Source organism: Schistocerca piceifrons, chromosome 3, assembly GCF_021461385.2.
Source record: "Schistocerca piceifrons isolate TAMUIC-IGC-003096 chromosome 3, iqSchPice1.1, whole genome shotgun sequence".
Taxonomy (NCBI): Eukaryota; Metazoa; Arthropoda; class Insecta; order Orthoptera; family Acrididae; genus Schistocerca; species Schistocerca piceifrons.
This window is the reverse complement of record NC_060140.1, coordinates 679,385,347-679,397,695: the sequence shown is the minus strand read 5'-3', so window position 1 is coordinate 679,397,695 and position 12,349 is coordinate 679,385,347. Positions and strand designations below refer to the sequence as shown.

The 12,349-nt window shown below is 46.2% G+C and overlaps 2 protein-coding genes across 2 annotated transcripts in view; both read right to left on the bottom strand.

Annotated features, from left to right (window-relative positions):
• LOC124787862 (cationic amino acid transporter 2) overlaps positions 1-12,349 on the bottom strand; it is a 437,092-nt gene that overhangs the window by 224,529 nt on the left and 200,214 nt on the right. The gene's annotated exons all lie outside the window — the stretch shown is intronic.
• Positions 1-12,349, bottom strand: part of LOC124788958 (protein RNA-directed DNA methylation 3-like) — a 52,030-nt gene that overhangs the window by 39,173 nt on the left and 508 nt on the right. The window lies entirely within an intron of this gene.

Below are 12,349 nucleotides of genomic sequence, written 5' to 3'. Positions count from 1 at the left end.
TGTTCTCCTCCCACCTTTCAGTGCCCATCTCCACCTTCCGCCTCGCTATTTCTCCATCTCTTCCTTTCTCTTCTCTCTCTCCACATGATCACGCTCACCACAATAGCAATCTGGTGCTTCTAAACCCCACAGTATTTCTTTCATGATTGTAACTAGCACTTGTACCAAATTTGGTTGAAATAGTTCCAGGACTCTAGGATGAGCTGCTTACACGTGGATTTGCTCAAGTACACATATGTCAAATACATTTCACATATATTTAACATATTTCACATGCATTTGAGCACATGTATCACCTACATCTGTAGCGAATTTCACCCTGCAGTTTCATTTTCACGCAGCTCAATGTTTATGACGACGCACCTCCTGTTATTGTCGTACAGTGATATAATTTTGCAAGTACATTCCGTGACGTACATGGACACTATCCGCGAAATGTGTTGCAAACAGAGTTACCAGTAAAGAAGTAATAAATTAGAAAGTCATGTATGATGCGGTAGTTCCTCACGCATCGCAGTGTTTATGACGTATCTCCAGAACTATGTATCGTACATTGATATAATTTTGATGGTACATTTAGTGTATACCTAAATACTATCTGAGAAATGTGACGCTAATATAGTCTGTAGTAAAGACTGAGATAACCTGACAAATTAAAAATGTGTATCGAACCGCGAAACGAACCTCGGATATTGCCTTTCGCGGGCAAGTGCTCTACTGACTGCGCTAATTTTTTTACTAAAACTTAGTTAATGCACCGAAATGCCATGAACTACTACGTTGAGCAAATATTGATGCAAAGTTTAAACATTATCAACATATCCTTCAAATTATTTACATTAAGCAACGCATTAATTAAAAAAAGAACAGATATACAAAAAGACGATACAAGTATACACTTTGTATCCACAAGAGTATGAACACGAAATTTTGGAAATTTGTGATAAGTTCCTTGGGACCAAACTGCTGCGGTCATCGGTCCCTAGACCTACACTCTACTTCATCTAACTTAAACTAACTTACGCTAAGGACAACGCCAGAGGGAGGGGGCCTCTAACCTCCGACAAGGGAGACGCGCGAACCGTGGTAAGACGCCCCTTAGACAGCGCAGCTACCCCGCGCGCCAACACAACTTACCACAAGCCTCTGCAGCTTCACTTCCACCATTTTCTCTTTCCTACCCTACGAACTTTAGAGGAGTTGATGTTTTATAAGAAGCGAGGCTTCTATTGTGACGTGTAGTAGACAGACTGCAGTTGCCATGAATCGAATCGCGCCATTTACCTCCCCTCCGACTGAGCATGTGTGTACATTCTGTTGTAATCAAGGTCACTCGTCTCCTATATAAGCGGGAAGTGCACGCCAGCGGATCCATTCCACTGTGAGCTCTATCTGCAACAGCACTGAAGCACTATGCCTCGCCGACGTGTGTATCGTCAACGCCGCCACCGCATGCAGCTAGGCGCTCAGCGGGCAGTGCGGCACTATGTTTTAGAATTTTTTCAAACTTTGATCCCCAAGTAATTGTACGACAGACAACACTTTTTTGTTTTGGTTTTTAGGCCGCAAAACTGCTATGGTTATTATCGCCCGCTCTGTGACTTAGGAAACGGTAAAAAACGAAAATGGAAAGAAGCAGCAATGGGACCAAAACTCAAAAAATTGGAGAAACTAAAAGCAGAAGGAAAGCTTTAAAATCCACTACAGAAAGGGGTTGGTTGTCCCCAAAAAGAGCTTCAAATGACTGACGTCATGTCACTGGCACTTATAAACTCGAAAACGCGATCGGTCGAGCGCGTGTCATCTGCTAAAATGGACGATGTCTCAGGCGACAGCTGAAGACGGGCGCGTAACGGAGTAAAATAGGGGCACTCAATTAAAAGATGTCTCACCGTCCACAGCTGAGAGCAGTGGGGACAGAGTGGGGGAGGATCGCCGCTTAAAAGATGTCGATGGCTAAAAAGACAGTGCCTTATCCGGAGTCTAGTTAAAATTACCTCCTCCCGACGACGCGTTCTGGAGAAAGAGGTCCAAGCACAGGGAAGAGCTTTCACGTCCCGCAATTTATTATGGGGAAGTGTCGACCAATGTGCGTGCCATAAAACAACAACACGACGACATAAAACGCTCCGTAGAGCGGCGAAGGGAATCGATCGAATAGCTGGCCGAAGAAGAGAGACTGCAGCCTTAGCCGCTATATCGGCCGCCTCATTGCCACAGATACCAACGTGTCCTGGGAGCCAGAGGAACGCCACAGAGACGCCCTCCAAATGGAGCAAGCGCAGGCAGTCCTGAATCCGGTGGACCAGAGGGTGGACAGGGTACAGAGCTTGGAGACTGAGGAGAGAGCTGAGAGAATCTGTAACCGCTGATGGCGATGGATGTATTGGACAGCCTGAAGAACAGCGTAAAGCTCCGCAGTATAAACCGAACACTGGTCGGGAAGCCGAAATCGATTTGGGGTGTCGCCAACAATATAGGCACTCCCTACACCTAACGATGTTTTCGAGCCATCTGTGTAAATAAATGTGGCTTCCTTCATTTGTGCACATAGAGCAGCAAACGCCTGACGATAAACAAGTGAAGGGGTACCATCCTTGGGAAATTGACAAAGGTCACGGAGCAGGCAGATCCGGGGACGTAGCCAAGGCGGTGCTGTACCCCAAGTTGTCAAGAAGGTTTTAGGAAAGCGGATGGAAAGAGAATGGAGCAGTTGACGGAAGCGGACTCCCGGGGGTAGTAAGGAGGAGAGCGGCCTGCATACCCTAAATCCAAGGAGGCGTCGAAAAAAATGTGATGGGCTAGTTTAGCAGGCATGGAAGACAAATGGCTAGCCTAACGACTCAGAAGGACAGCTCGCCGATTGGACAGCGGAGGTTCAGCAGTCTCAGCATAAAGGCTTTCCACAGGGCTGGTGTAAAAAGCTCCAGACACTATACGTAATCCACGGTGGTGGATAGAGTCGAGACGCCGAAGAATAGACGGCCGAGCAGAGGAGTAAACTATGCTTCCATAGTCCAATTTCGAGCGCACTAAGGCACGATAGAGGCGGAGAAGGACCACTCGGTCCGCTCCCCAGGAGGTACCATTCAGGACACGGAGGGTGTTGAGGGGTTGCAGACAGCGAGCCGAAAGATAGGAAACGTGGGAGGACCAGCACAGTTTTCTGTCAAACATAAGACCCAAGAATTTAGCGACGTCCGAAAACTGAAGGCTGACAGGTCCTAGATGAAAGGAAGGTGGAAGAAACTCCGTACGACGCCAAAAATTAACACAAACTGTCTTACTGGGAGAAAAACAGAAGCCGGTTTCGATGCTCCAAGAGTGGAGGCGACCGAGACATCCTTGAAGACGTCGTTCAAGAAGGCTGGTCCGTTGAGAGCTGTAGAATATTGCAAAATCGTCCACAAAGAGGCAGCCCAAGACATCAGGAAGGAGACAATCCATAATCGGATTTATGGCAATGGCAAACAGTACAACACTCAGCACGGAGCCCTGGGGTACCCCGTTTTCTTGGGAGAAAGTACGGGAGAGAATGGTGTTCACCCGCACTCTAAATATGCGCTCTGCCATAAATTCGTGAAGAAAAAGGGGCAGCCGACCTCGAAAGCCCCAAGAGAACAGTGTGCGGAGGATGCCTGTCCTCCAACAGGTATCGTATGCTCTCTCCAGATCAAAAAATATTGCTACTGTTTGGCGTTTCCGGAGAAAATTGTTCATGATATAAGTGGAGAGAGCAACAAGATGGTCAACTTCAGAACGATGCTTTCGAAAACCGCATTAGGCAGGTGTTAAAAGACTGCGGGACTCCAGCTACCAAGCTAAACAGCAATTCACCTTACGCTCCAAAACCTTACATACACTACTCGTGGGAGAAATGGGGCGATAGCTAGAGGGGAGATGTTTGTCCTTTCCAGGTTTCGGAACAGGAACGACGATAGCTTCCCGCCATCGTCTGGGAAAAGTACTGTCGGTCCAAATTCGGTTATAAAGGCGAAGGAAGTAACGCAGACTATGGTATGATAAATGCAGCAACATTTGGTTGTGGATACCATCCGGTCCTGGGGCGAAGGAGCGAGAAGAAGAGAGTGCATGTTGGAGTTCCCGCATGGAGAAAACAGTATTGTAGCTTTCGCGATTTTGAGAGGAGAAAGCAAGAGGTCGCACTTCCGCTGCACGTTTCTTCAGGAGAAACGCTGGCGGGTAATTTGAAGAGCTCGAAATCTCAGCAAAGTGTTGACCCAATGAGTTAAAAATTGCGACGGGGTCCACTAATGTATCATGCGCGACAGTCAGCCCAGAGACCGGGGAGAAGCTAGGCGCGCCTGAGAACCGTCGAAGCCGACTCCGAACTTCCGAGGAGGGAGTGAAGGTGTTAAATGAGCTAGTGAAGAATTTCCAGCTTTCCTTCTTGCTATCGCGGATGACGCGACGGCATCGCGCTCGGAACTGCTTATAGCGGATACATTTGTCCAAAGTAGGATGGTGGCGGAAAACGCGAAGAGCACGTCGCCGCTCACGTATTGCGTCACGGCATGCCGCGTTCCACCAAGGAACTGGGGGGCGCCGGGGCAATTCGGAGGTGCGTGGTATTGAACGTTCCGCAGCTGTAAGAATAACGTCTGTAATATGTGTGACCTCATCGTCGACGCTAGGAAAGTGACGGTCATCGAATGTCGCAAGAGACGAAAAAAGTGTCCAATCAGCTTGGCCAAACTTGCAGCGTCGCGGGCGCATATATGGCTGTTGAGGCTGCAGTCTAAGGACACATGGAAAGTGGTCACTCGAGTGTGTATCATCAAGGGTGAACCATTCGAAGCGCCGAGATAGCGGAACAGTACCAACCGAAAGGTCCAAATGAGAGAAAGTTGTCGTGGAGGCAGACAAAAATGTAGGGTCCCCAGTGTTGAGGCAAACTAGATCCGCTTGGTGGAAGACGTCTAGCAATAGTGAGCCACGCGGACAAGGATGTGGAGATCCCCAAAGCGGGTGGTGGGCATTGAAGTCCCCAACCAGCAAATAGGGGGGTGGAAGCTGACCAAGAAGATGAAGGAGATCAGCTCGTGCCATTGGTGTGGACGATGGAATGTATACAGTGCAAAGAGAAAAGGTATATCCAGAAAGGGAAAGACGGACAGCGACAGCTTGGAAGGAAGTGTTTACGTGGATTGGGTGATAATGGAGAGTATCATGGAGAAGAATCATGAGTCCTCCATGTGCTGGAGTGCCTTCAACAGAGGGGAGATCAAATCGGACGGACTGAAAATGGGGGAGAACAAAGCGGTCATGGGGACGCAGCTTTGTTTCCTGAAGACAGAAGATGACCGGCGAGTAGGATCGTAAGAGAATCGACAATTCATCCCGATTGGCTCGAAGGCCGCGGATATTCCAGTGGATAATGGACATGGGGTGAACAGAAAATGGAGGAATGTGACCAAGGTTGCCGTCAACTCAGCGATTGCTCAGAGCTTGCGACTGACAGCATGGAATGGCATTCAGCCAAAGGCAGAAGATCCTGGTCCATAGGTTGTTCAGGAGCAGCTCCTGACACCAGCGATCGGCCGGTTGATCGGCCACCAGCAGTGCGCCTCGGCGACACAGAAGATGGCCGAGGGCGATTACCGCCAGGTGGTGCTGTAGATGAGACACGCCTTGGTGGAGAAGGAGATGAACTGGCTTTCTTAGTAGCCTTCTTGGAAACATGATGTTTAGATGAAGGAGGAACCAATGGTTGTGAAGTTGGGGTACGTAAAAAATCTTCACGAGTATGCTCTTTTTTCGAAGTCTTCGTGTCTGACTTTTGGGCTCGAGATTTAGCAGAACCCGATGAAGGGCGAGCCATAGAGTGGGCAGGCGAAAGTGGTGAGGTTGAACGGGCAATCTTTGCGCTGGCCGATCTGACGACCGTGGCACTAAAGGTGAGGTCGCAAGTCTGCGTGGCCGCCTCCTTTGTTGGCCGAGGAGAGGCAAGGACAGTGCTGTATTTTCCTGTCTGAGGCACGGTGGGCTGTCGACTGGCGAATAATTTTCGAGCAGCAAAGGTAGACACCTTTTCCTTCACTCTGATTTCCTGAATGAGCTTTTCGTCTTTAAAAATGGGGCAATCTCGAGAGGAAGCAGCGTTGTCACCCATACAGTTGATGCAACGAGGGGATGGAGGTGGACAAGCACCCTCATGGGCATCCTTGCCACACGTAACACATTTGGCCGGATTGGAACAGGACTGGCTGGTGTGATTGAACTGCTGACACCGATAGCAACACGTAGGGTTTGGGATGTAAGGGCGAACGGAAATTCTCATAGCCTGCTTTGATTTTCGATGGGAGTTGAACTTTGTCAAATGTCAAGAAGACAGTACAGGTTGGAATGATGTTCGTGTCAACCCTTTTCATGACTGTATGAACTGCCGTTATGCCCTGGTCAGACAGGTAGTGTTGAATTTCCTCGTCGGACAATCAGTCGAGGGAGCGAGTATAAACAACCCCACTTGATGAATTTAAAGTACGGTGCGGTTCCACCTGGACAGGGAAGGTTTGTAGCAGTGAAGCAAGCTGCAATTTTTGTGCCTGGAGGGCACTGACTGTTTCTAACAACAAGGTGCCATTTCGTAATCTGGAACAAGACTTTACAGGACCTGCAATTGCGTCAACACCTTTCTGAATAATGAAAGGGTTGACCGTGGAGAAGTTGTAACCTTCGTCAGACCGAGAAACAACAAGGAACTGTGGCAACGATGGAAGGACTGTGTGGCTGAGACTCATTGAACTTACGCTTGTGAGCTGACACAGTAGAAGATGAGGAAACCATTGCGAAAGTATCCCCCCATGATTACCGACGTCTCCAATGGCGCGCTCCTTCCTTGTGGCGGCCGTCTCTGAGGGCACTCCCGCCTTAGGTGATTGTTCACACCTCAGGTCACACCTCCTGACAAATGGATGGAGGGACCAATCGGCACCTTTGGAAGGTATCAGCTCGGGTAATCACCCCTCCCTGGGCCTGGCCGTTACCAGGGGGTACGTACGTATCCTACTTGTCTACCCGGGGCGGGGAATTACGCGTTACCCTGTCACCGGCTACGCATAGAAATGCGTGGGTCAGCCTTCAGACACGCACAGGGAGGAAAAAAGAGAAAGGGAAAGGAAAGGTCTCAAACGGCGCAGCGGAGAAAAGAGCAAGGAGAAGAGGTAAGGAAAAGAGAAGGACAAAGGAAGGACGAGGACTTGCAAGCGGAGAAAGCAAAGAATTTGTTACAGTGTCGAGCGTCCGTCTCTGGACGTAGGCACAAAACATACTCCCAGAGGGGGAGAAAGGGAAGGAAAGAGGCGCCGGTGAGGGGGGGCGGGCGAAGATGGGGGATGGGGAAGGATGCGGAAAGGGAAGGTATGCAGCCCGGAAAGGAAGGAAGGCCACATTAGCTCGGGGTCCCGTGCTCGCTACGCATGTATCCGCGAAAGAGTTGTTGACCCCCTGGGGGGGACAGACAACACTGTCACCATTTGTGACTTAATAACTGTGTAGTCAAAAGCTATAGGGTGCAGCGCGGGGGAATTTCCTGAATTGAAACGCTTACCACACAGCGGCCATTAATCAGTGTTGTGTGGGGTTAAGTGTTTACGAACGTGTGGGATCTAATTTTTTAAAAAATTAGTTTTTATCAGCGATAATGCGGTTGGACGAGAGAGAAGCGCTCGTTCTGTCATCGCAACCCAGGGTGCATTCAGGGAACAATTTAACATCACGCTTACGGTTTGTGTTCCTGATCGAAAACAGATTGTTACATGGATGGACACGTTTATGGATAACGGTAGTGTCCAGAAAAAGAAACAAGAATCTTCAAGAACCGCCGAGACACCAGAAAAAAAAAAAAACGAGAAAGTAAGCCTGAACTTCGAATTCCCCTCCCCCAAAGCGATATGCACGCAAAAATGTAGCTGCTCATGCAATTTCTGATCGCAGGGAGACGAATTCTTCGTGGGGGCTTGAAATTTCATCCATACAAATTGGCAGTGGTGCATATACGTAATCCATGCGGATTTTGTTTCCCGCAAAAATCTATGTCAAGTCCTGGTCGTAAACCTGCTTCATGACTCCCTTGTGTCCTTCAGTGAAGCGGCATATTTTCATTTGTCTGGCTGCATCTGTAAACAAAACATGAGATACTGGGGTGGCACGAAATCACGAGAACTTCATGGGCAGCCCCTGCATACGGAACGTGTGACTGGTGTGCATTACGCAAAAGTGGACATTACTGACCCGTAGTTTTTCGAAAGCGATACCGCAGTTACTATCACTTCTGAGCGTTATGACCAGATGATCGAAGAGTTTTCTCTTCCCGAATTTGAAGAAATGCATTTGGGGGACGTGTGGTTCCAAAAAAACGGCGCCACGGCCCACATGACACGAACGTCAATTACACTCTTGTGCGAACACTTCCGCCACCGTTTCTTCACTCTGAGGGGGCGATCTTCAGTGGCCAGCTCGCTCGCCATATTTAACACCGTGCGACATTTTCTTATGGGGCTATCTTATATCATTGATGTATACCCATTGTCCACAGACCCCTGGTGAGCCGCGTGACAATATTTTTGCTGTCATTGCCTACAGAGACAGAGACATGCTTGCTCAAGTGGACCGAAACTTCTGATTTCGACAGGCCAAATGCATTGAGCAGAATGGAGGCCTCCTACAAGATACCATTTCAAAACCTAATAAAATAAAATTTTCAAAACCTAATAAAATAAAACTTTCCGTTTTATGATTTGGTAAACTAAAGAAGTTCCCCCGCTACGCCCTGTATGTTTCGTAAAGTGCGCTACCTTGTATTTCTATTTATTAATAAGAAGTAGCCCGTCCTCGTCAAGTTGAAATTGGTTCTCTATCAGGTCGTTAACATGTAACGTTAATAGCAATGACCCTCATTACACATCCCTAAGGTACACCCGATATTGCCGGCCGTTTTGGACGATCGGCTCTAGGCGCTGCAGTCTGAAACCGCGCGATCGCTACGTTCGCAGGTTCGAATCCTGCCTCGAGCATGGATGTGTATGATATCCTTAGGTTAGTTAGGTTTAAGGGGGGTAGGACGTCAAACGGGCCGACTTGGAGCAGGAGAGGCACCACAGGACATTTTAATTTCAACTGTCTATACTTTTACAAGTAAATTCATAAAACTTTGTCAGAATGACCAGGAAGGATTCAGGATTCACACTCATAACAGCAGAAGTTCAAAAACATAACAAAATAAAATTTTTACGAGTGAAATTTCATCATTTTTTTACTTACTATTGGTTGCATTTGTTGCTATAGGTATACTTTTCTTTATTAGTAAGAGAGAGACTGTTCGACGAATTTTGCACAGCATACAAACCATACTTACAGGTGTGTGAAACTCTAGAATCTATTTAATTTATGAAAAAATGAATGAGCTCTTACGTTTTGAGCTTTGTTGTTGTTGTTGTGGTCTTCAGTCCGGAGACTGGTTTGATGCAGCTCTCCATGCTACTCTGTCCTGTGCAAGCTTCTTCATCTCCCAGTACCTACTGCAACCTACATCCTTCTGAATCTGCTTAGTGTATTCATCTCTTGATCTCTTAAGCTTTTTGTTTAGAAAAAAATAAAATGTTGTAGTTAATTCTCATTTTTGTACCACAGTTTTTAATAGATTTGGAAAATTCTAGAGTTTCATGCACCTGTAAGTATGGTTTGTATGCTGCGCAAAATTCATCAAAGAATCTCTCTTACTTGTGGAGAAAAGTGTACCTATAGCAACAAATGCAGCCAATGGTAAGTGAATAAAATGATGAAATTTCACATGTAAAAAAAATTATTTTGTTATGTTTTTGAACTTCCACTGCTGTGAGTGTGAATCCTGAATCCTTCCTGGTCATGCTGACAAAGTTTTAGGAATTTATTTGTAAAAGTATAGGCACTGGAAATTAAAATCTCCTGTGGTGCCTCTCCTGCTCCAAGTCGGCCCGTTTGACGTCCTACCCTCCTTAAGTAGTTGTAAGTCTAGGGGACTGATGATCTCAGATGTTAAGTCCCATAGTGTTCAGAGCCATTTGAATCATACGACAAATCTGTGTGTAAATAAATGCAGCTATACCATACAACAAACTTAAACAGGATTTTTCTGTCCCATATCTAGGAACCCTTTTTTTAATTAGAAACACACTGCTCTTGCTATAGTTTCCACAGCTACCTAACGGTGCTCATTACACTGACCAAATATCTTGCAGAAAATTAAATTTTTTTTCCCGTCACGAACCGTAATGTTAATATCTGCCTCGCCGAAAAGCTCGCGTTTTCGTCAGTATCATTCAGGAGAGCAAGTTTACAAGAATATGTAGAATATGTTAGACTTCAGTACTGGACCCATGAAAGACCCGCTGGGAAGAGAAATAATCCTCCTTTTAGCACTGCCAGGTTTCCGAGCCTCACGGTGATCTGAACCACTAACGCAATCAATTGAGACCTCTATCGTTTCGTGCAGAAGACCTCGACTGGTGCTTGTGTTGCGGCGGCTATCTGTCTTTTTATTGTCGCTCTGATGTTTTGCAGCATATCGCTGAGATGTAGATAGCCCCTCTCTTAACTCTGACGCTGGAGCACCTTAATTCCGATAATCGCGCTATCAACAAAATGATCTGATAGCGGCTCCAGCTGACGAACAATAGCACACTTAAGGCTTAGTGGCGGCTAAAGGTCCTCCGAGTGTAACGACTTTCACACAAGGCTACACTTTAAAGAAATACCTTCAACAAAGACTTTCTAGCTCTTAACTTTACATCTGAGTTTAACAAATTTATCTTTTTCACAACTGCATCTCTTGCTACTGCCAGTCTACATAACCTACACAAAGTAAAACGACAAAAATTTTAAAATAACTTTTTGTTATTATCTTATTCGGAAGACAACCGCTGCATACAGTCATGACCAGTGAATTTACATACAAGAAATAGTGTCCAGCCCAAGATTTGCAAAACTGAGTTCCGCGGGAAGTGAGTGAGTGTTCCGTGAAAATTATTAATAATATCATGTTTTGCCACATTTTTCTTATTTAAAATTTGCCTTATGTTTGCTGTGTTGCTAGTTATGATTTAAAATTGAAGTAATAACTAAATAAAACGAGTTTTCCCATTTTTTTAACATTTTAATTATTTTATTAACCTTCAAAATAAACAAGATCTTCCATCAAAGTATCAGGATTCTAAAAGTGTTCCGGCACAGGAAAAGTTTGTAACTCCTGGTCTAGCCGATGCCTTGACTGTAGGGTAAGGTCAGCCCAGCACGGAGAAGCGAGGCGTTTGTTGTCTAATGTGGATACACCAAATCGTAATTGGCACTGTTCAGCACGTTATCGTAACTGTAGTCACCATACACCCAAAATTAATATCGGATGTACCTTAGGGATGTGTAATGGAATCATTGCTATTCACGTTACATGTTAATAACCGGATAGAGAACCAATTTCAACTTGACGAGGACGGGCTACTTGTTCTTAATAAAGAGAAATATAAAGTAGCGCACTTCACGAAACACAGAAGTATAGTAGAGGGCGTAGCGTGGGAACTTCCTTATTTTGTCAAATCAAAAAACGGGAAGTAGTGGAGATATTAATTTAACACAATTTTCTCTCCATATAAGTAAAAGTTTTATTTTATTAGATTTTGAAAATTTTATTAGTTTTTGAAAATGATATCTTTAAGGAGGCCACCATTCTGCTCAATGCATTTGGCCAGTCAAAATCAGAAGTTTCGGTCCACTTGAGCAAGTATGTCTCTGTTGACCATGACAGCAAAAATATTGTTGCATGGCTCACTAGGGGTCTGTGGACAATGGGCATACATCAATGATTTAAGATAGCCCCATAAGAAAAAGTCGCACGGTGTTAAATATGGCGAGCGAGCTGGCCACTGAAGATCGCCCCCTCAGAGTGAAGAAACGGTGGGGGAAGTGTTCGCACAAGAGTGTCATTGACGTTCGTGTCATGTGAGCCGTGGCGCCGTTTTGTTGGCTCCAGACGTTCACTGCATGCATTTCTTCAAGTTCGGGAAGAGAAAACTCCTCGATCATCTGGACATAACGCTCAGAAGTGATCGCAACTGCGCTATCGCTCTCGAAAAACCACGGGCCAGTAACGTACGTGCGTAATGCACACCGGTCACACGTTCCGTATGCAGGGGCTGCTCATGAAGTTCTAGTGGTTTCAAAAATGGTTCAAATGGTTCTGAGCACTATGGGACTTAACATCTGAGGTCATCAGTCCCCTAGACTTGGAACTACTTGAACCTAAGGACATCACACACATCCATGCCCGAGGCAGGATTCGAAACTGCAACCGTAGCAG